Source organism: Staurois parvus, unplaced genomic scaffold (genome assembly GCF_062004578.1).
Source record: "Staurois parvus isolate SC_StPar_1 unplaced genomic scaffold, SC_StPar_1.0 ptg000366l, whole genome shotgun sequence".
NCBI classification, from domain to species: domain Eukaryota; kingdom Metazoa; phylum Chordata; class Amphibia; order Anura; family Ranidae; genus Staurois; species Staurois parvus.
This window is the reverse complement of record NW_028318162.1, coordinates 176010-199463: the sequence shown is the minus strand read 5'-3', so window position 1 is coordinate 199463 and position 23454 is coordinate 176010.

Below are 23454 nucleotides of genomic sequence, written 5' to 3'. Positions count from 1 at the left end.
TATATATATATATATATATATATATATTTATTTTTTATTTATTACATTTTATTTTTATTTAATTATTTAATGCAATTTGTCATGCATTAAATGCGTTGGCACAGGAATGCTCACATACTGTCTGAGGGTAGTGCACCCACAGCCCACCAGAACTTTCACAGCTCCATCCCTGGGACAGACTTACATTTATTTGATTTGGCACAGGATGTTGAACCAGGATGGTTGCACTGGAGGAACATGTTCTGCAGTGGGTCCCCTTCGTGCCACCTTAGGGCCCCTCACAGTGGCGAAACGCTGCGACCTTTGGTAGTTTCACCACTGTATTTTTGGGTACTTTTTGTTACACTGTGAGTTTTGTTACTGATCTTTGAGATTGTTCTTCCATAGCATCCCTTAGTTTTTGTCTCTTTAGGATGCCAGCAGAACATGTAATTGATCATCACCTGTTCAAACATACAAATTAATCAGTTTTTTAGTGTGAAATGTGGTTTCCTCTAATTTTTATATAATCAAGCTATATTACACTCTGAGGATTTGTGTTTTTTGTTTCTCTTGAGTCATTTAGTCATTCAACAGTGTTTTAATTCATAGACATAGTGGTGTGACCCTCCTGCGCTCCAAATGTGTGTTTAAACAATTAAACAAAATAAATTTATACATGAACCCCAAACAGCTGCTAGCATTAAATCATATACCAGTGATCAAGTGAATATAAACCATATAGAATGCTGCGCTACATTCAAACTAATTTAAGTGAATGTGGAATCCAATATCTCAAATCAAAATAGTGACAATATACGTGCTTACTGATATCAAAATTATCAAATAAAACACCCAAAATAATGAAAAACACAAACTTAAATTTACACGCATGTGCATGAGAAATACATATACATATAATTACATCACACGTGCAAAATGTGAAGTGAAATGTTGACTAAATAATAAACGCAAACTCAAAGTCCAATATTGGAATGTTGAAGGTGAACAAAACTGTAAACAGTGTTTCCAATAATACTATAAAGTAACCACAGGTGAAACAAATCTTGCAGGTATCTGGGTGTAGATAGAGCTTATGAATCCAACCACCTTCTGGATTAGCCTCTCACCTCATCACTTCGACCCTTGCGGATCAAAGAGCAGTAATGGATCCCTCTCACAGATCCTCCAGGCACCAAAGCACTCCAAAAACGCTTTTCAGGATTTAATATTCCCACTCAAGCTCTTCTCCAGGTATAGGTGAAATATCAATCTCTCAGAACAAAACAGAGGAATCCTCCCATAGTGTAGTATATTTATTATACCATAGGAACATAAAATCTTTGGTAAAATTGAACTTACGTAGCAGCCAGTCCACATTAGACCCTCATGCTCTCAGATGAGGATATATCTATGTTTGTTAGGTGTACAGCTGAATACACAGGTGTACCAAGATGGCCGCCACGCCGGAAATACGTCACCGCGCTACGCCGACGCGTTATGTCACAATGTCACGTGACTTCATCAGGGCTGTCAATCACAGTGACGATCACTCTTTATATACCCGGCCAGGATAGAAGGAACCACCCACATAGAAGGTGTTTTCTTCAGCCTAATCGCATCGATACTTCCTGCGGCCATTAAACTGAAGACCACTGGGGACTATTATGCAGAGATGCATAAGCTAATATCTACAGTGGGCACATTTACACAGAAAAAACAGAGGAGTGTATAATGATGCACCAAACTGCAATATTGCAAAGATGTATAAACTAATATCTGCAGTGGGCACATTTACACAGAGAAAACCGAGGAGTGTATAATGATGCACCAAACTGCAATATTGATTAAAAACAGCAAAAAATATATTAAGCAAACAACCTAATACCCATTCCCATTTATATTGAATGTGTTATTTATTAATTAGAAATATAAAATATAATATCAAACATAATATAAAAAAATAAAAAAATATATAAAAATAGACCATATCTCACCTAATTATACGCCGAAACTCTGGTGGTCTCTAATTATATATACCAATATACAGCCCATAATTATTAATCTATATATATGTACCATTAACCGGGAGTATACATATAACTCTGCATGTGAGGACGCATACGTATATATATAATCCTAAATAATAAATAAATATTAAAATAAATTAAAATAATTTAAAACTATATTAAAAAATTAATATTTAATTAATGAGAATATTTTATTATTTTATAAGAGAAAAAAACTATTTCTTTTTATTAGTAACTACATCCTTCACCAGCACATAAAGGACAACTCCGAATAAACTCACACACATATATTCTATCTGAAAGCATGAGTTTACATAATCAAAAATTGCATATACCCATAGCACCATCTCAAACTACCTCAGAAATCAGAAATAAAACAATTTAAATCAAACTCGATGTTCAAACCATTAGGGAAATAAGTATGCATACTATAAATCCACTTAGACTCTAATTGGCTCAGAGTACGCACCTTATGGCTGCCTCGCCAATGTCTCTTATATTTCGTGATACCCCAAAATTTTAATTCACTAGGGTCTTTGTTGTGACACTTGGCAAAATGCTTAGAGACGCTATGCTTCGGGAACCCCTTCTTTATATTTTGTACGTGTTCCCGGAGCCTGACCCAAAGTGGTCGTTTAGTTCTCCCTATATATTGCATTCCGCAACTGCATTGCAGCGCGTACACAACTCCCTCTGTCCTACAAGTGATACATTCTTCAATTTTAAATTCTTTCTCACTCACAGATGAAGAAAAAGTCATCAATTTCTTATTCTTGCCTTTTGTAGCTTTGCACGCATAACATGTTCTGCATGGAAAGAACCCATTTATATCCAAAAAAGTGACATTCTTTTTATTGGGTGGATCAAGAACATTTTTAACGATGCAGGAGGACTTTCTGAGTCAAGCAAAAAATATAGGCCAGAGGTTTGAAGCCAAAGGTTATCAGCAAGATTCTATTAGTAACACGATCCAGGAAGTTGGGAACACCAATAGAGACGTGTTGTTGGTAGATCGAGAGAAAAATGAGGAACAGAAAGACCAACTTGTAATATGTTTAGATTTCAATGTCCATTATAAAAAAGTGGAAACTATCTTTAGAAGAAATTGGTCACTATTGAAAGCTGATCCGGCCCTGAAAGGGATAATATCAGATTTCCCCAGTTTTAGATATAGAAAAGCCCCATCATTAAGAGACAAAATTGTTAAAAATGTTCTTGATCCACCCAATAAAAAGAATGTCACTTTTTTGGATATAAATGGGTTCTTTCCATGCAGAACATGTTATGCGTGCAAAGCTACAAAAGGCAAGAATAAGAAATTGATGACTTTTTCTTCATCTGTGAGTGAGAAAGAATTTAAAATTGAAGAATGTATCACTTGTAGGACAGAGGGAGTTGTGTACGCGCTGCAATGCAGTTGCGGAATGCAATATATAGGGAGAACTAAACGACCACTTTGGGTCAGGCTCCGGGAACACGTACAAAATATAAAGAAGGGGTTCCCGAAGCATAGCGTCTCTAAGCATTTCGCCAAGTGTCACAACAAAGACCCTAGTGAATTAAAATTTTGGGGTATCACGAAATATAAGAGACATTGGCGAGGCAGCCATAAGGTGCGTACTCTGAGCCAATTAGAGTCTAAGTGGATTTATAGTATGCATACTTATTTCCCTAATGGTTTGAACATCGAGTTTGATTTAAATTGTTTTATTTCTGATTTCTGAGGTAGTTTGAGATGGTGCTATGGGTATATGCAATTTTTGATTATGTAAACTCATGCTTTCAGATAGAATATATGTGTGTGAGTTTATTCGGAGTTGTCCTTTATGTGCTGGTGAAGGATGTAGTTACTAATAAAAAGAAATAGTTTTTTTCTCTTATAAAATAATAAAATATTCTCATTAATTAAATATTAATTTTTTAATATAGTTTTAAATTATTTTAATTTATTTTAATATTTATTTATTATTTAGGATTATATATATACGTATGCGTCCTCACATGCAGAGTTATATGTATACTCCCGGTTAATGGTACATATATATAGATTAATAATTATGGGCTGTATATTGGTATATATAATTAGAGACCACCAGAGTTTCGGCGTATAATTAGGTGAGATATGGTTTTTTTTTATATATTTTTTTATTTTTTTATATTATGTTTGATATTATATTTTATATTTCTAATTAATAAATAACACATTCAATATAAATGGGAATGGGTATTAGGTTGTTTGCTTAATATATTTTTTGCTGTTTTTAATCAATATTGCAGTTTGGTGCATCATTATACACTCCTCGGTTTTCTCTGTGTAAATGTGCCCACTGCAGATATTAGTTTATACATCTTTGCAATATTGCAGTTTGGTGCATCATTATACACTCCTCTGTTTTTTCTGTGTAAATGTGCCCACTGTAGATATTAGCTTATGCATCTCTGCATAATAGTCCCCAGTGGTCTTCAGTTTAATGGCCGCAGGAAGTATCGATGCGATTAGGCTGAAGAAAACACCTTCTATGTGGGTGGTTCCTTCTATCCTGGCCGGGTATATAAAGAGTGATCGTCACTGTGATTGACAGCCCTGATGAAGTCACGTGACATTGTGACGTAACGCGTCGGCGTAGCGCGGTGACGTATTTCCGGCGTGGCGGCCATCTTGGTACACCTGTGTATTCAGCTGTACACCTAACAAACATAGATATATCCTCATCTGAGAGCATGAGGGTCTAATGTGGACTGGCTGCTACGTAAGTTCAATTTTACCAAAGATTTTATGTTCCTATGGTATAATAAATATACTACACTATGGGAGGATTCCTCTGTTTTGTTCTGAGAGATTGATATTTCACCTATACCTGGAGAAGAGCTTGAGTGGGAATATTAAATCCTGAAAAGCGTTTTTGGAGTGCTTTGGTGCCTGGAGGATCTGTGAGAGGGATCCATTACTGCTCTTTGATCCGCAAGGGTCGAAGTGATGAGGTGAGAGGCTAATCCAGAAGGTGGTTGGATTCATAAGCTCTATCTACACCCAGATACCTGCAAGATTTGTTTCACCTGTGGTTACTTTATAGTATTATTGGAAACACTGTTTACAGTTTTGTTCACCTTCAACATTCCAATATTGGACTTTGAGTTTGCGTTTATTATTTAGTCAACATTTCACTTCACATTTTGCACGTGTGATGTAATTATAATTCATAGACATGTTTATTATTTTCTTTAGACATATTATTGTTAATTTTTCTTTTATTCAAGTGTCTTTTTTTAGTAACAGTTTTATTATCATTCTTATGTATGTTATTTTATCGTTTCTTTTAGCCTTGATGAAGGGGGTCTGTGTGGCTCCCTAAATGCATTGACTGTCTTTTGCCCTGTTTGTTCTAACCAATTGAACAATAAAGACTTTAGACTCTTAAGGATTTTTTCATTTCTTTGCATTTCTAACAGTGCACCTGACAGTATAACAATAATATTTTTCCACTGCAATTATATTAAATATTTCTGTTCTCTTGGCTGACATAAATGTGTTTTTTAGTGTTTCTATTTCAAGTTCACCTGCAGATTCCCTTAACTGTTTTTACTGAAAAGCACATTGCTACAACTAAAGTATGTGTAATTATAGTGTGAATAATTACACTTTTCTCAGACATAGTTGAATGCATCTAATGCACAGGAGTCATATAATTACAGATTGTGATTGCAAATCCTATGAGGTCCCAGAATGTATGTGTAAAATTACCATTTCCTGCAGGTAGGTCAGCAACAAATTACAGAGGTAACTCAGATGACATCTGCTGGCAGGGAAGTAGTTAACACCTTTTGTGGAAAAGCTACATTTTAATTGCACAATTGTATAACATTATGAAGAACATATATGACGAGCTTTAGAAATTATTTAAAAAAATGCTGAAACATAGCTTTACTTAAGGGATTATAGAAATGCACAGAAGTATTAATGTTACTCCACTATAGTAATAATTATAAATAATCAGAGTAGTCAGCAGACCAGCTTTATTATACATATAGAGTACTACACAAATGCAGAAATATGTTGTTAGCTTCTTCATATATAGTGCTAAATACTAATAGTGAGAGATTCTATGGTGTAACAATGGGTGGTAATACCTGGAAATAGAACTTCAGGGAACACAGTTAGAACTACATGTTTAAATTCCATTCTGGACATACAGTATTATAGGAGATTTTTATTTTTTATTGCTTCCATTCATATCTTTTTTTTTTCTGTAGCGCTACCCCCATAGGAGCGGCTGATATCTTGCCCAAAACATCACCCACAGCCAAGCACAATTTCCTATAGCCAGGTGCACACAACTTCAGCTCATTACTCCAATGATTAGTCTTGGGCAGTGATGGCGAATCTTTTTGAGCCCGAGTGCCCAAAACTGCAACACAAAACCAACTTTTTTATTTCAAAGTGCCAACACTGCAATTAACCACTTGCCTACCGGGCACTTCTACCCCCTTCCTGCCCAGACCAATTTTCAGCTTTCAGTGCTGTTGCACTTGACAATGACAATTGTGCGGTCATGCAACACTCATTTTTTCACACAAATAGAGCTTTTTTTGGTGGTATTTAATCACCACTGGGTGTTTTATTTTTTGCACTATAAATGAAAAAAGAGCAAAAAATTAAAAACATAAAAGGTTTTCTTTGCTTCTATTATAACATTTTGCAAACAGGTAATATTTCTTCTTTGATGTGCGTTGGTGAGGCTGCACTAATAGGCAGCACTGATGGGCACTGATGAGGCGGCACAGATAGGTAGCACTGATGAGGCGGCACTGGTGAGCATTGATGAGGAGGCACTGATGATGCACTGATATGCAGCAATGATGGGCACTGATAAGCAGCACTGACTGATAGCACCAACTGGAGGCACTGATCGGCGGCACTGCTGGGCATCATTGATGGGTGGCACTGATGGGCGGCACTGATGGGCGACACTGCTGGGCACTGACAGGTGGCACTGCTGGGCAGCACTGACAGGCGACACTGCTGGGCACTGATGGGTGACACTTCTGGGCACTGATGGATGACACTGAAAGCAGTTAATCTCACCTCTGGCAGTGTCGGTGTGGCTTCCAACCCATCAGCTCATTCCCATCCACGCTGAACACATCGCCCCTGGCCCCGGAGCAGTGTGGGAGCCTCTTCCTCTCTTCCACGCCCATCCCAGGCTACATCACCCCTGGTGCCAGATCCGCATAGGAGCTGTTTCCTCTCATCCACACCCACCCTGGCCCCAGAGACATGTAGGAGATGTAGTTTGATGGGGGTCCAGTGTGGACGAGATCTGGATGGCCGGTCAGTGTGCGTGGTCCGTGTGCATCTTTCTCTTCTTCCTGGCGTGCCCACTGAGATGGCTCTGCGTGCCAGCTCTGGTACGCGTGCCATAGGTTCGCCATCACTGGTCTAGGGGTTGTAGTTTTATCGTTTGTCGTTTATCGTTTTATCGGTGTCCCCTCTAGCTTACACCCAGCAGCTGCCTATATAGGTCCCGAGGGGGATAAAAAAGCACAAATCCCAGTATCCCTTTAGAACAATCTGTACTCACAAGGCCCTTGCCACAGGTCACCTTCTTCCATGATACCTTTCAGTGGAGAGTTCTCAATGAATATAAATACCAGTGCCCAGCATGCTCAGGGGCACCAGTCCGTGTAAGTGGCTGGAGCTGCATTCATATTCTTACTTCTCATCTGCATGCCTCACACTATCCACTCAGAACCTTCCTTGGGTGGCTGGATACAAGTGAACCTTCACCCAGATACAGCAGTATTGTGAGTCACACAGGATGAACTAGATGGCAATAATACTTCTTCTGTTAAGCAGAGAGAGCTATTAAATTTGCCTTACAATCTCCTGTTAAGCAGGAGACTTACCATGCCATAATTAACTATCTACAGCCTAGAACCTCTCTAGGAGGGTGCTACATTTCTGTTCTATTTTATGTAGCTTGAATTGATAAAAGTCCAACTTGAGATACTGAAAAATCCAGGTCTGAAATGTTAATTATGGCACTTTTTCACAACTACATCATATGTTTATACTTGACCCTTCATGGCGCAAACACTTTTCTCGTAGGAGTATATACACTTATTTACTTGGTATTCAGTATGGGACCATAATCAGCAAGCTAACATACAAACATTCAAAGAATTAAAAAATAACCAAAACACAGTGTTGGATAACATAGGACATGGCCTGATTTATTGGTTTAAATCATCTTTACAATATAACTTTATCAAAACCATAACTTTATTCAGTAAAAAACTATGAATCTGTTAGCAACTGTCCCAGCGACTACGACTCAAACTGACTAAGCATTTATATGAACCATCTTCTTACATGCCCCCTTTGCTTTAAAAAGCAAAGGGGCCAATCACATAAACAGACCACAACTGGTGAGGGGAGCTCCTCTTGATGCTCTCTCTTTGACTGATGGCTCTGAGCCCCTTCAACACCTTCTTAAATACTGAACCCCAAGTCTTCTAGAATTTTCTGGGGGGTCATATGACCCAATTGATCAATCACCATTCAGCCCCCGAGAATTCCAGAAGGTTCCCTATCATGTAACCCTTACTCCTATGCCTCCTTTTCCTGTCATAGGACCATAGGCAGCAGGCTAATCTACAAATATGCAAAGAATAAAAAATAACCAAAACACCGTATTGGATAACATAGGCCACAGCCTGGTCTATTGGTTTAAATCGTCTTTACAATATAACTTTATCAACACCATAACTTTATTCAATAAAATATTATGAATTTGTTAGCAACTTCTATTATTTATTAAATACCATATTCAGCTCTGTGTATACAAAGGAGCATGGGAGAGCTCTTGTCCATAATGGTCATGGTATTGACACAGCCGCTGATGATCCACATTGGCTCACAACTGATATGATCCAAAAATATTTAGACAGACTAAAGGTGAATAAAGCACCTGGACCGGATGGCATACACCCACAGGTCCTTAAAGAATTGAGCTCTGTCATTTCAAAGCCATTGTGTCTACTTTTTAGGGACTCTTTAATGACTGGCATAGTACCACTGGATTGGCATAAGGCCAATGTGGTGCCTATATTTAAAAGGGATCAAAATATTTACCAAGTAATTATAGACCTGTTAGTTTAACATCTATAGTTGAGAAGATACTGGAGCGTTTAATAAAAGACCACATAGATGAGTTCTTGTTGGAAAAAAATATTTTAAGCAACAGACAGTATGGATTCATGAAAGACAGAAGTTGTCAAACCAATCTGAATTCTTTTATGAGGAGCTGAGAAAAACCTTGGACAGAGGGGTGGCGGTGGATGTGATATACTTGGATTTTGCAAAAGCGTTTGACACAGTTCCCCACACAAGGCTAATGTGTAAGGTAAAGTCTATGGGCTTGAAAAAATTCATATGTAAATGGTTAGAAAACTGGCTAAAAGATCATATTCAGAGAGTAGTGGTTAATGATTCATACTCAGAATGGTCTAGGGTTATTAGTGGTGTACCCCAAGGTTCAGTGTTGGGACCCTTACTCTTTAATATATTTATAAATGATATAGGGTCTGGGATTAAAATATAGTTTCAGTCTTTGCAGATGACAGCAAGCTGTGCAGTGGAATAACATCCTTACAGAATGTCTCCAATTTACAAGTCAAAGGATCTAGGAGTTCTGGTAGATCATAAGCTTAATAATGGCATGCAATGCCAAGCTGCAGTTTCTAAAGCAAGAAAAATCCTCTCTTGTATTAAAAGAGGTATAGACTCCAGAGAGAGAGATATAATTTTACCCCTGTACAAATCATTAGTAAAACCTCATATAAAATATGTAGTTCGGGGGCGTGGTCTGCCGCGCCAGGAAGATGGACGCTTAGCCCGAGAGCTCCCACCGGCCGGATCCCTCTACACTGCCTTTCAGAGGTGTCGGGTGAGCCTCAGCTGTCACAGGATGGGGAAGACGGACCGGACATCATCCGGTGCCCGTTCACGATCCCCTCGGGGCAATAGTGTGCAGGGGAGAGCCATAAAGGAACTTTTCCGCTCCCAGCAGCAGAGAGAGGGACAGCAGCCATCTCCTTCCCCCTCTGCAGCTCCCTCCCCCCCTCCCTCTACAGCCGCAGATATGGTGATTCCCTCCTGTACTGCCACATGTGCAGACATGGCTATTCCCTCCTGCTCAGCCACACATGAAGCCCCAGATACAGTGCCCCAGCATGACATCCCTTCTGCCTCCCATTCTCTCTCCCTAAGGGATCTCCAGATGGTGGCAGCAGACATCAAAGCCACCCTGACTACATCGCTAAATACCGCTGTTAGCGATTTAAGGGCAGACATACAGGCTCTGGGATCCAGATTGGAACAGGTGGAATCCGCCTCCAGACAAAACAGGTCCGCTATACAGGGTGTGCAGCAAAAATCAGCGTTCCACGCTTCTGCTATCAGGGACATCCAGAGGCATATTGAGGACTTAGACAATCGGGGTCGCAGGCATAATATTAGAATTCGCGGCCTCCCAGAATCAGTGGAAACTATTGATCTCTCCAAAGCGGTTATCGCCATATTTAATGACCTCCTTGGTCGCCCGCCTGCAACCATGATTGATATCGAGCGTGTTCACAGAGCGATCCGCCCCAGGAGGGGAGACGCAGAGCCACCTAGGGATGTCGTTTGCTGCCTGGTTAGTTTTCCGCTTAAAGAGGATATCCTCCGCTACGCCAGAGATAGGAGGCATCTTTTATATGGGGGAGCGGAAATACAACTGTTTCAGGACCTATCCAGTATTACCCTGCGACAACGGCGTGCTTTACGTCCTCTTTTGGATATGCTCCGATCACGTAACATCCCCTACAGATGGAGGTTCCCCTTTTGCCTCTCTGTGCATGCTAATGGTCGCACCCACAACTTGCGTACTCCTGACGAATTACCATCTTTCTGCGCTTCCCTGGACATCCCACAGCCTGACCTCCCTGAGTGGTATGGCTCCATGAGCGTGCCACCATCCCCGGACCCGGGAACTGAAGATAGCACTATGGATCGGCTTGGCCAATCTCATCGTAGGGGGCGGATGGTCCCATCAACTCCTCCAAGACTCCCTGCAGGGGGCATGCCAGCTTCCCTCAGCCCAACGGCCTCTCCGGCGCACAGGAAGCCGAGGCGCGAAATCTAAGAGTCTGCGACTCTCACCAGCTAATAGCTTTTCAGTGCACTCCTCACCAACTGCACAAGCTCTTTTAAGGTTGCCGCCACTTATTTGCCAAAATGATAGCCGTCACTCCACGAGCTTCACCTACAGTTGTTATCCTGCAAGCTACGACCGGGCCGCTGTACCTCTTTCCTGCCAAACAAGATGTTGAGCCATGTTCCTATTGTCTCGGCCTCCCATGGTAGGATTCAACTACTGGGCTTTGCTCGGGTTCTCTTCGCCGACGAATCAACACCCCTTCACAGGTCTTCCGCCTCCAGAAAGTTTTCGTCCCATGCCTTTTCCGGCCTCTCGTTTTTTTTTCAGTCGACCGAGAATTTCCGGGGCGATCACCGTCCTATGGCCTCACCCGTCCTGAAACACCCGAACCTCATCCTCTTTGCCTTTGAAGTTGACTGTCCTGCTGTAGATGTCTTCACCCCTACATGCTTCGGATTGCATGCTCCTTTTTTTTTCTGATTCACCGAAAGAGGACTCCGCTTCCTTGTTAAGTATAATATATGTGAAATTTGGCCGAGGCTTATTATATTTTTGTGGGGGTGGTGGGGGTTGATGGGGTGATTGATTGCTCAGTCGGGTAAATGTATGTTTTTTTTAAAGATCATAGCTGCTCATATTGAACACTGAGGGTGGCGGAGTGAACGAGCACCGCCTCTCTACCCTACCTGCCAGACCGACTCAACTGGAGTCGTACTTTATTCTCGGCCCGGTCTCTGATCCCTGCCAGGGCTAAAGAGGTTGACCTGAAAGTTCTCATGCCCCTGACCTCCTCCATACGTGGTCTCCTTCCACCTCCTCATCCCCTCTCATATGCTTAATTTGAGGGGGGTTGTGCACGTTCACTCTACTACCCTGGGGGACTTGTTTACTCCTTTTGTATTTTTTCTAGGATCTGGTTTTGTCCCTCAGGAGTATGGAGGGTTACTGTTTGTTGAATGGGGGGGTGGGGGAGGGGCTGGAGGGGGGGGGGATTTTCGTTTTCATGCCCGACCTGTTGTGATTTTGATTATACCTGTACTGTTTTGGCTGACTTCTTATGTTTACATTTATATTACATGACACGGTTTGCCTGTAATAGTGGTGAGGATCCTCCATCACTCCCCTTTTTTTACCGAGGAGCCTCATCTCGTTCCGGACCTCGCCTCGACATTGTTTGTCCTTTTTGCATTCCCCCGGTACACTTTACGATACCTCTTATATACGACGACTGCGATGATTCTTGCCTACTTGGCTCGCCTCACGTCGCGACAACTCCTATCGCCCCGGTTCTCAACCCTTTAACGATACACCCTGCACCGTCCTTCGTAGAGGATCACTGATCGTTCTTACGTTACCAACTCTGAAGATCCCCTGCGGTACTTGCACCTCTCGACCCCGGCATCCTCGTTTCCGCTTTCCTTTCGCATAATTTTAAACAGGGGGCCTCCGGCCGGCGGTCGTTCACTTCCTGGTTTCACGCCGATCTAGTTCCCCACACAGTGAGCTCTATGAGCTTATACTGAACCCCTTATTCGGCAATTATTACTATCTCTTCTCTTGGTTTCTTTGCTACTCTCTTTGTACTTCTTTTTTTTCTTCCTGTTCCCTTCCTCTCTCTCCCCCCCCCTTTTTTTTTTTTTTTTTTTTTTTTTTTGGAACAGCGGGCCTGTTCCTTGAGCCGTCTATCACTTGTATTCTTCCTTCCCCCCCCCCCCCCTTTTTTTTTTTTTTTTTTTCTCCCAAGCAGTGGTGCAGCAAGGCTTCGGGCTTCATTCTTGCTCGTTAGTCATGCCTTCCTCTTCCTTTATGACGGGTCCACTGTCTTTGAAGCTCTTATCACTTAATGCTAAGGGTTTGAACATACCTGAAAAGCGCTCAATGCTACTTTCCTATTTACACAAACAGAAAGTGGACGTGGTGTTCCTGCAAGAGACGCACTTTCGCCAAGACTCCGTCCCCAAGCTTCATAATTTCCGCTTTCCCACGGTCCTTCATGCCACTAACCCATTGGCTAAATCAAAGGGAGTTTCCATCCTGTTTGCTAGACACCTCCCCTTCCGTATCACTGATTCCCTTGCAGACCCTGAAGGGAGATATCTGTTTATAAAGGGGACCTTCGCCAACAGACCTATCACACTTGCCAATGTCTATGCTCCTAACTCTAGGCAGGTTTCGTTTATGCGTTCCCTCACCTCCTCCCTGGCCACCTTTCAGTCAGGGATGCTGATACTGGGGGGTGATGTGAATGTCCCTTTGAGTCCTTTGTTAGACTCCTCCTCAGGTTGCTCATTTTTGCCCTACAAGGCCCTTAAACAAATACGTATACAGCTACAACACCTGCAATTGCACGACTCCTGGCGTACCCTTTACCCTACTGTTAAGGACTACACTTTTTTTTCTCCGCCGCACAATAAATACTCTAGGATAGACTACTTCTTTCTGTCGCAATCGGATCTCCCTTTCCTCCACGCCGCCACCATAGAGCCAATGATCTTCTCCGATCACCATCCCATCACCATGATATTGCAGTTCCCCATTGCACATCCGCGCTCTAAATTTTGGCGTTTAGATGCTTCCCTGCTCGCGGATATTGTTACCGAACAAGAGATCCGCTCTTCCCTAACTGAATATTTTTCTTTGAATAACTCCGCGGATACTTCACCTCTCACGCAGTGGGAAGCCCACAAATGTGTGATTCGGGGTATTCTTATAGCTAAAGCGACGAATCGTAAAAGGCTCAAACAAGAGCGTATGAAACTCCTTACTGACAGGATCCACTCACTGGAGCGAGCTCATAAGCGGACCCTGGCCGCTTCCACTCTCTTGGAACTGACGAACGCTCGCACACAACTTCTCTCGGAACTGGGTAAGGTAGTCAGGAAAAGATATATTCTCTCACAGAAGCTCTACTATGAATTCGCAAATAAGAGCGGACGGTTTTTAGCTAGAGCTCTGCGTGAACAACGATCGTCCATGACGGTTCATAAAATTAGGGGCCCCGACGGCATTGAGGCCACATCTAACCCTGACATTGCTGCTCAATTTGAAAATTTTTATAAATCTTTATACAATTTTCCTCCGGAGCGCCCCCCTATACACACAGATAAATCCAGAGCCTCCTTGATTTCCGATTTCCTCCATCTCCACGGTCCGACCGCCCTCTCCGAGGACCTGGTTCTCGCTCTTGAAAAAGACGTCTCCCTAAATGAACTGCAGTGCGCGGTGAAACAGATGAAGTCGGGTAAGAGTCCGGGCCCTGATGGTTTTACGGCAGCTTACTACAAATCTTTTCTAGATATTTTGGGAGCTCCATTTCTTTCTGCCTTTAATACGCTTTCCCACCCTTCACAACCACATAACCGTCTCCTGGAGGCTCACATTACGGTTATCCCCAAAAGTGGGAAAGATACCACCCAGGTGTCCAACTATAGACCCATTTCCTTGCTGAACGTGGATATTAAGCTATTCGCTAAGATCCTTGCTAATCGCTTTCTCCCCTTGCTCCCCTCTCTGGTCCACGTTGATCAAGTTGGATTCATCCCGGGCAGAGAAGCAAGGGACAACACGATTAAGGCTCTTAATCTCAACCATTGGATCCACGGCTCTAGATATCCTGGTTTTTACCTCTCCTTGGATGCAGAGAAGGCCTTTGATAGGATTGCATGGGATTATCTAAAGGCGTCTCTAGTGGCCTTGGGATTGGGTGAGAAGATGCTCAACTTTATCATGGCCCTATACTCTGACCCATCTGCCCAAGTGCGAGTTAACGGCCATCTGTCAAACCCCTTTCATTTGAAAAATGGCACCCGCCAGGGATGTCCCCTATCCCCCATCTTGTTCGTTTTGTCCCTCGAACCGCTGCTAAGGAAAATCCGTCTTAACCCTGATATTAAGGGGGTCATGATAGCAGACAAAGAGTTCAAGTTAGCAGCCTACGCGGATGACATTCTCCTGTTTCTTACAGACCCTCGTACTACCTTACCCAATCTACTGAAAGACCTTGCCTTTTTTAGATTCCTGTCAAATTTCAAAATTAACTTCTCCAAGTCCTCTGCCCTTAATATGACCCTGCCAGCCGCACTAGTCTCTTTTTGTGAGTCCCAATTCCCATTTCATTGGGAAAGGGATTCCTTTACTTATCTCGGTGTCCAGCTTACCCGTCACATTGGTGACCTTTATGCAAAAAATTTCCTTCCAGCGCTTCGCTCTATGCAGGAAGATCTCAGTAAGTGGCATCGTCCTTGCTTCTCATGGTTCGGTCGGGCAGCGATCATCAAAATGAACATACTTCCCCGCCTCTTATATCTCTTCCAGACATTACCAATTCAGTTACCGATGACCTTCTTCATATCTTTCAAAAGAATGTGCTCGTTGTTCCTATGGAACCATAAACGTCCGCGCATTGCCTACTCCCAATTGATCCTCCCTAAACTTGCGGGTGGTATTGGGTTCCCTGACCTTCAACGCTACTATTGGGCATGTCACCTCGCACGGATAGTCGATTGGCACGTTCACACGTCCTCCAAGGACTGGATATATGTTGAAAGTGCTTCCTCCTCCCTGCCCCTGGCCTCAATCCCTTGGCTTTTACCGAAACATACGCCTCTGGCCCTTCTTACTCACCCACTGATAGGGCCCACCTTAAAAATTTTTCGTTTGGCGTGTAAATCCGCGTCTATCTCTGAAACACCCAACCCCTTAACCTCTATCCGCCTTAACCCTGATTTCCCCCCCGGGATGCACCAAGATTTTTTATCTAAACACTGGCCATATAAACAGGTCTTGGCGAAACACTTCATCCACAATGGCAAGTTGAAAACACTTCAAGAATTACTTACGAGTCTGAATATCCGCGAATTCCCCTTTTGGGCATACCTCCAAATTAGACACTACCTGCTATCACATAAACCCACTCAGAACTGGTCCCGCCCTCTTACCCTGTTCGAGTCTATTTGCGCTAAAGCAGAACCATGTAAACATTTGATTTCGGAGATCTACCCCCTCTTACTGGAAAACAGGACATACAACTCTCTTCCCTCTTGTCGGGCCTGGAATAGAGATTTAGACACTAACCTATCAGACTCCGACTGGGATTTAATTTTTCAGTACTCTCATAAATGCTCCCGTAATGTCTCGACCCAGGAAAACAGCTACAAAATAGCCTCTAGATGGTATCACACCCCTTTGAGGATTCATCGTTTCAATCCTTCCTTTCCCAACAGCTGTTGGAGATGCGGAACTTCTGTTGGTTCGTTTCTTCACATCTGGTGGTCCTGCCCGGCTCTTCAACCGTTTTGGCGAGAGGTTCATCGGCTTGTGGTGTCCGTGACTACCTTGCCCTTAGTTCTTTCCCCAGCTCAATTTCTCCTTCACCACTCTCCCCTTCCCAGGAGACAATACTTCAAGTCCCTGGCCATGCATATGGTCAATGCGGCCAGACTTTGTATTCCTGTTCTGTGGGGCTCCACCCGTCCTCCCTCTATACGTGATTGGCTCACCCGAGTGGGAAAAATAGCGGATATGGAGGAGTTGATTGCAACTGCACACGATACCCCCACGACATTTTCTCACGTATGGGCCTGTTGGACACATTTTCTGACTACTCCTGTATACCGATCTCTTATGGACCAGTCGGTCTGAATTCAATTGAACCCCCTGAGGGCGCTACTCTCTCTTGTTTGACTCTGTGGGGGCAGATTACCCCCGTTTGTCCTCCTCCCCCAACCGACCGATTCTGATGACAGGCTGGAATTTTGTAGGTTTGGCGACTGTATCACCGTATGGATAACAATCACTCTGTTATTCCCTTTCTCATTTGCCCACCCCCTGTGCTGCTCCTTCCCCCCCCCCCTGTTTTGTTTTTATTTTGTTTTGTTTTGTTTTGTTCTTCTCTCTCTTACTCTCCCCCCCCCTTTCTTTTTTTGTTTTTCTCCGCTCTATGGCTTCTTTTCTTCATTTCAGACTAACCTCTGCATGCATTGGTCAACTACCCAAAGGACAATTAGCTATGATGACAGAATCACTTCCCCTTTCATACTAGCAGTATACTTGATCACACATTCTCACATCCGCGCTCAGACGCCTCCACCACTTTCAACTTATAGCACTGACTCTGGCTTAGACGTCGTTTGCGCTCTTCTCCCCGCTGCAGATCCACACTTTGTGACGTTATCAGAGGAGGTCTGGGGCCTCCTGGCCTAACGCGTTTCATTACAAGCGTCCTAATGTATTTCAGGCACTACCGTGTCGTGGTTTAGTTACCCCACACTGCTTTGTTTTTGTAATTGTACTTGTTTTCATGCACTCTTGACTGGATGTGTGTGTTGCTAATTGTCTTTCTCACATTTCATGTTTATCTTAGCTTATTATGTCAATCTGTATTTCACAATAAACATTATTTTTTTTGGAAAAAAAAAAAAAAAAAAATATGTAGTTTGGTTTTGGGTACCAATTCACAAAAAGAACATTGGGGAACTGGAGAAAGTGCAGAGAAGGGCAACCAAACTGATAAGAGACATGGAGGAGGTCAGCTATGAGGAAAAATTAGAGGAACTGAATTTATCCACTCTTGAGAAGAGGAGATTAATGGGGGATATGATCAACATGTATAAATACATCAGTGGTTCATACAGTGAACTCCGTGTAGTTATTCACCCTGAGGGCATCACAGAGGACAAGGGGGCACTCTTTACGTCTGGATGGAAAGAAACAGGGAAAAGTTTCTTCACAGTAAGAACTGTGAAAATGTGGAATAGACTCCCTCAAGAGTTGGTTCTGGCCAGCTCAGTGGATTGCTTTAAAAAAAGGCCTGGATTCTTTCTTAGATACACATAATATAACTGGATACTAACAGTTATAGGTAAAGTTGATTCAGGGAATATCCGATTGCCTCTCAGGGGATCAGGAAGGATTTTTTTCCTCTGCAAGAGCAAATTGGATCATGCTTTGCTGTTTTTTTTTTGCATTCCTCTAGAATTATAACTTTTTTTTTTGTTGGTTGAACTGGATGGACTTTTGTCTTTTTTTCAGCCAGACTAACTATATTACTATTTGGAATGAAATGCAGCCTGGCCGGTCTATACCCAAGTGGGGAGGCTTCCAGGTATGTGGCATGTCCCAGCACTCTCCACTTCTGCTCTTGAACCTTTCTCTGGCACTAAGCACTGTCCCTGACAGACAGGAGACCTATCCCTACTCTAGTTACACGGGAAATGCATGTCAAGCCTGGGAGCCAGGGTTTTAAATAGACCCAAGATGGATACCCAAGTCACTTGGGGGGGGGGGCATTCAATAGGATAGCTACCCCCTGTGACCCAGGAAACCATCGAGGAACTAGGCTTCTCTTGACTTCCTATCTCTCTGCAATGCTGCTGTGGTTGAGCGCCACCTGCAGTGGAGAAAATAGGCTGCACCTTCTCACTCAGAAAGGATCTTCCTGCAGCAATATTTGAATACAGTCTGGATGCAGCAAGCTCTCAGTGGTCACAAACCCACTTACACATCCAGTGTCTGCATCCTTGTCCACAACAACTCTTGACAGTGATCCCTCCAGAGCATTCCAGCATTTCCACTAGCCATAGAAACAGACATATGGATCCGATATATGGATCTCCCAGATAGAATCCACTCCACATTCACTTATAAAAATACATATACATATAATGATGCAGCACTATAATAGCAAAATAAACAGTTATAAGTGATAGAGTATATAAACAATTTAATTTAAAAAATTATTATTAGGGATTCACATTAGTGTTTGCTACCTTGTGTCCCATTTGGGTACTTGGGGGTCACTATTTATTATATCCCCATGTGGATTGGGGTCATGTGTGTTATATGATCACTGGTAGGTCTAATTCTTTGGACCTTTTTTTTAGTTAATTTGTTTATATACTCTATCACTTATAACTGTTTATTTTGCTATTATAGCGCTGCATCATTATATGTATATGTGATTTAGACCTTATGGTATAGGATAGGATGCTAGCTGCTTCCTAATTATTTTATATAATTATAACTTCATACATAAGAGCACAGGGGGATCTTTATATTTTTCACTTATAAAAATAATTGTTTAGACAACCAACCTCCTTTCACACCATCTACAGTACCAGGTTCATGCTCTTTTGGTATTCATTTATCCCATATGGACATATACCATTCCTACTTTTTACCTTAGTCTGCTGGATCAAGATGTGCTTTGTTATAAAACTCTTTCTGCCAAGTTTTCTTGTAAAAGGTACAGTACATTCAAACTTGTTTTAGGATGTGTCTGATAGATCCTAGAGTTCTTCCCTGCTGACCCCACATCTGCCAGAACAACTTGTATTACTATTAGTAGAGAATAAGCCTTCTTGGCCATACTTATCTTTACCATCTTTACCTGAAATTGACATAAATGTCATTACCACCGTCTCTTAAACAACCATAGGCACCAACCAGAGTTACAATTCTGGTTACAGAATTACAAGTCTGTTGATATTTCTCTTCTCAAAGTTTTCATATATCCGGCCTATCTCAACCAGAACACTATTACATTTGAAAAAAAAACTCTCTTTTGTTGCCATTAGTGATACTTTCACATACATGCTATTTCTTAGCCAGAAACACATTAAAAATGTATCTCTCTCTCTCTCTCTCTCTCTCTCTCTCTCTATCTGTCTGTCACACAACATGGTTACCCTAAAGGACCATTTACCAAGGCATTCAGCTTAGCATTCAACAGGAAGTCTATGTGTTAATTTTTACTATATAAATAAGGGTAAAGCGCTAAATATAAATATCACACAATTGATAAAAAGTGCCAAAAGCAATATTCACATGAAAAAATAAAAATATCAAAGTGCCCAGTTGAATATAAAGTGACTGATGGTGTGCAACAAAGTGGTATTAAATATATAGTAATAAATCCATAAAGTGATTAAGTGATGACATAAAGCTCTGTCACTGTAAAGTGACCACTGGTGCTGAAAAAAGTGCCAATATTGACAAATATATGTCCATAAGGTGATATATGGAAGATCCAGTAATGATCTCAAATGCTGGTGATTGTTAACATCTATCCAATGATATGGTGATGTGCCAGGTATTATAAGAATTGCGCACTCACCAGATGCGCAATCAAATCACGCATTTAGAGATATACACTCTCAGTAGTCAGCTGGAGGTCCCTTTAAGGATATGTGTGGTCTGGTCTGGAGTTCCCTCTCTGCTTCCTCTGCTGTCAGCCATACCTCTGCCTTCCTCCTTGTACAGCTCTGTGGGTTGTTATAGCTCACAAAGAGCCCACAAAAGGAGGCCAATAGTGTGATACTGCTTTTTAGGAAGTATTTATTCCATAAAGTGAAAATACAGAGAGAACAAATTTACTGACCATATATGAGAATCCAAGATGGCCACCGGGACCCCACGTGGTGCCGGTGGCGTGACGTTACGACGTTGCAGCTTCTCCCTGACGCATTTCGTGCTATTGCACATAATCATAGGGGTGTGCCTGCAACGTCCAACGTCTATCAACTGAATTTATAGCAAAATTGGCGCATGCACAATTAGCGTGCGCCATTTTGTTGTAGAACATGTATCCGTCCCGCACGCCATTTTGTTATGGACCAAGTCTCCATAAGCGCATGTGCGGGTGCCATTTTATTGAAGAGAATCTGACTCGATGCCACATTAATAACCAGGGAATATTCATAAGATAATAATATCCCAGAACGGGCTAAAGCAGCGTAATTAACATTATAAATGAAAATAATAATGATTAATACCATAATGGGAACATTATACTCCCCAATATTTTCCCGCGGGGAATTAACAATGCGCATGTGTGTTATTCCCGGATCCCGATATATATGTGAAGATAGTACATATAAATACCACATATATATATATATATATATATATATATATATATATATATATATATATACACAGTCAGGTCCATAAATATTGGGACATTGACACAATTCTAACATTTTTGGCTCTATACATCACCACAATGGATTTGAAATGAAATGAACAAGATGTGCTTTAACTGTAGACTGTCAGCTTTAATGTGAGGGTATTTACATCCAAATCAGGTGAACGGTGTAGGAATTACAACAGTTTGCATATGTGCCTCCCACTTGTTAAGGGAACAAAAATAATGGGACATTTGGCTTCCCAGCTGTTCCATGGCCAAGTGTGTGTTATTCCCTCATTATCCCAATTACAATGAGCAGATAAAAGGTCCAGAGTTCATTTCAAATGTGCTATTTGCATTTGGAATCTGTTGCTGTCAACTCTCAAGATGAGATCCAAAGAGCTGTCACTATCAGTGAAGCAAGCCATCATTAGGCTGAAAAAACAAAACAAACCCATCAGAGAGATAGCAAAAACATTAGGCGTGGCCAAAACAACTGTTTGGAACATTCTTAAAAAGAAGGAACGCTCCGGTGAGCTCAGCAACACCAAAAGACCCGGAAGACCACGGAACACAACTGTGGTGGATGAGCGAAGAATTCTTTCCCTGGTGAAGAAAACACCCTTCACAACACTTGGCCAGATCAAGAACACTCTCCAGGAGGTAGGTGTATGTGTGTCAAAGTCAACAATCAAGAGAAGACTTCACCAGAGTGAATACAGAGGGTTCAACACAAGATGTAAACCATTGGTGAGCCTCAAAAACAGGAAGGCCAGATTAGAGTTTGCCAAACGACATCTAAAAAAGCCTTCACAGTTCTGCAACAACATCCTATGGACAGATGAGACCAAGATCAACTTGTACCAGAGTGATGGGAAGAGAAGAGTATGGAGAAGGAAAAGAACCGCTCATGATCCTAAGCATACCACCTCATCAGTGAAGCATGGTGGTGGTAGTGTCATGGCGTGGGCATGTATGGCTGCCAATGGAAATGGTTCTCTTGTATTTATTGATGATGTGACTGCTGACAAAAGCAGCAGGATGAATTCTGAAGTGTTTCGGGCAATATTATCTGCTCATATTCAGCCAAATCCTTCACAACTCATTGGACGCCACTTCACAGTGCAGATGGACAATGACCCAAAGCATACTGCAAAAGCAACCAAAGAGTTTTTTAAGGGAAAGAAGTGGAATGTTATGCAATGGCCAAGTCAATCACCTGACCTGAATCCGATTGAGCATGCATTTCACTTGCTGAAGACAAAACTGAAGGGAAAATGCCCCAAGAACAAGCAGGAACTGAAGACATTTGCAGTAGAGGCCTGGTAGAGCATCACCAGGGATGAAACCCAGTGTCTGGTGATGTCTATGCGTTCCACACTTCAGGCTGTAATTGACTGCAAAGGATTTGCAACCAAGTATTAAAAAGTGAAAGTTTGATTTATGATTATTATTCTGTCCCATTACTTTTGGTCCCTTAACAAGTGGGAGGCACATATGCAAACTGTTGTAATTCCTACACCGTTCACCTGATTGGGATGTAAATACCCTCAAATTAAAGCTGACAGTCTGCAGTTAAAGAACATCTTGTTTGTTTCATTTTAAATCCATTGTGGTGGTGTATAGAGCCAAAAATGTTAGAATTGTGTCGATGTCCCAATATTTATGGCCCTGACTGTATATATGTATGTAATAGAAGTTATTAAATCCTGCATCAAGATGGATGTGTTTGAATGTATATAGGAGATCCTAGGATATACTGTACCTACTAATCAAAATTTTCTTAACTGGTGAATATATTGTCATTTGATAGATTTGATAGTTGAACCTACAACATTTTTGGTTACTGCTGATGTGACATCCCTTTACACTAATATTAATCAGTCAGATGGGATGCAAGCGGTAGAATTTTACTTGGATGATTTTAACGACATGCCGGTTTTACAAAAAACTTTTATACTGCAGCTTTTAGAATTTGCAATGACAAAAAACTATTTTTGGTTTGACAATAAATTTTATTTACAGACCAAGGGAGTAGCCATGGGAGCAAAATTTGCTCCCAGCCTGGCCAATTTATTTATGGCCAGGTGGGAAGAAGACATCGTTTATGCTAGAGAATGGCAAGAACTTTCCTTCTACAGGAGGTATATAGACAATATTTTCTTGATATGGAAAGGGGAAGAACAGGCGCTTAGAAATTTCTTTGGCACCTTAAACAATAACACTATGAATATAAAACTTACCTATGAGTACAGTATGTAGAGTATACATTTTTTAGATTTAACCTTATTAAACCAAGGGGGGATAATTACTAACAAATCATTTTTTAAAGATACTGATC